Genomic DNA, 2,213 nt, shown 5'->3' with positions numbered 1-2,213 from the left:
CAGCCTTCTTCTCCTCCGTCGCCCCTGCCTCCGCCAGGCCAGCAACCCCTCCATCACTCCTCCCGCCACTTCTACCTCCACCTTCGTCTCCTTCGTTGCGCTTCTTCCACAGGATTCCCCTCTGTTTCCCCTTGTCCATGGCCCCCCGCCGCACCGACCGAGCAGCTCGCTTCCCACCGGTACACCTCTCTCGGTACTTGGGTGCCTCGATGCACCGATGAAACTTTGTAAAGCGACTTAGTCAAACTTTAATAAATTCCTTCGTAGAGTTTCAAAGCGGTTCTACGCGGGATTGCAAATGATTACGTTTCTTCGCGCGGCGCCCTCAACCACCTCTCTCTCTCTCTCTAGTATACTATTTCTCTCTCTCTCTCTCTCTCTCTCTCTCTCTCTCTCTCCCCCCCCCCACTTTTCTCCATTTCGTTGTCTCACCGGTAGGATATACGTGATCGAAAACAGACATATCGAAGAGGACGTTTAAAACGAACTGGCACCGCGGCGATTTCATGTGCTCGGTGGTAAAAAGATTCAACGAGGAAAATGGGCCAGTTCGCCACCTAGACTTTTCGGACAACGTCGGGGAATGAACGTCACGATATGAAACGAGATCAAATCGAGACGTGTACGCGCATCCCCATGGCAACGATCTCGATCAAGTAGGAAGTAACAGAACGGAGAGCAGAGAACGATCTAGATAATGTATTCGATACAGGTAATATATAGCGCTCCAGATACAATATTTATGTCTGTACGTATTTCGCTAGCAGTCCATTATTCATTCCGTAGCGGTGAATAAGCATTTCGGAGTATCGTATCGTATCGTACCGTATCACGTTATTTAGACGCCGCCAGGGTGCACCGTGTGCGTCTGCGAATTTCTTACACGCCAAGAATCACTGCCGTCCGACCAGCAAACCTGCTACAAACTTTGCACGCGCCAGCGAGACCAAAACTAAACTCGTTACACGCGCGAAGCGCTCTTTGCTCCTTACATCGAGAATGGTTGCTAGGACACATGGTTCGCACGACACACGAACATTTTTACGAAATTCGCCCGATCTATCGCGAGGCACTCGTTTCAAAGAATAGGTCATCAAAGTTTCAACGTTTGCTGCATCGTTCAGAGTGTGCTGTCGATGAAGGGGCGCGCGTGCTCGCTCCAGAGGAAATATATAGATAGAAAAGTAAATGGTGGGAGAAGCGAAGGAGGAGGAAAAGCGAAGCTAGAAGGGAAGGAGGCGAGGAGAGAGAGAGAGAGAGAGAGAGGGAGAGAAGGTTCAGAAAAGCAGAGAGGAAAGCTAAGAACGGTCCGATCCACAGGGGAGACAAGATTCACACTTGTTGCTCCCTTCTTGGTCGTACGGTGAAAAGCCCGTTTATCCGAAGAATTTCCTGCGGTCAAAAGGTCACGTGGTTATGGAGCACAATCTTCTCTTTCTTCGGCTCGGTTTGTACACGTATAGGTACGTTTTTACGGTTTTACCATGTTAGCTCTTTTTCTCCAGACCCTTCTTTCTCCTGTTCGATAATCGAGCCTAACCAGCGAATAGGAGAATTTTGATGCAAGGGAGAGCCGACCTCGATTTCCGCATGTAATAGTCATCGAACGGAGCAGGAGAGTGGCCGCGCGCGCGGTGCAGCGGCGATGGAACAACAACGGCTCGGAAAAAATTAGAACGAAGGAACACGAGGGGAATAGATCGCGGGAACGGAGAAACGCTCGCTTACCATGACTGGTAATAAGAGATCTACGCGAGATAAGCGGACGCTCGCTCGTTCGCTTGCTCGCACACTCACTCGCGTAATAAGTAAAACCGGTTTAACAGAGTGTCGACGATAATACAAAGGACGACGTACTATATGTATACACCGGGATAAAGATAAAACAGTTTTGCGAATTGCGCGATTCCCCTTGGCGCGTTCTACGGAATTGAAAGGGTTGTCGGTACTCGTGGCTCGGTTCGATGGGGCGGGACGAGGGGGAGAGGCAGGGAGGCGGCTAGCAGAATGCGAAAGTGTAAACATGTGGTAAAAAACGAGTAATATACCGCAGAAACAAACGGACAAATGAACGAATGCGACGAAAAGAGGAAATCGTTATGCCGTGATAAGCCTCGGGCGATTATCAGCTGTGCAAACGCGCTAGCCCGAAGAAATTTGTAAAATCAATATTTGTCCGAGATGTTGAAAAACACCGTTAATGGATCACGAAA

This window comes from Habropoda laboriosa, unplaced genomic scaffold (assembly GCF_001263275.1).
Source record: "Habropoda laboriosa isolate 0110345459 unplaced genomic scaffold, ASM126327v1 scaffold210, whole genome shotgun sequence".
NCBI lineage: Eukaryota > Metazoa > Arthropoda > Insecta > Hymenoptera > Apidae > Habropoda > Habropoda laboriosa.
Note: the sequence above shows the minus strand (reverse complement) of the source record.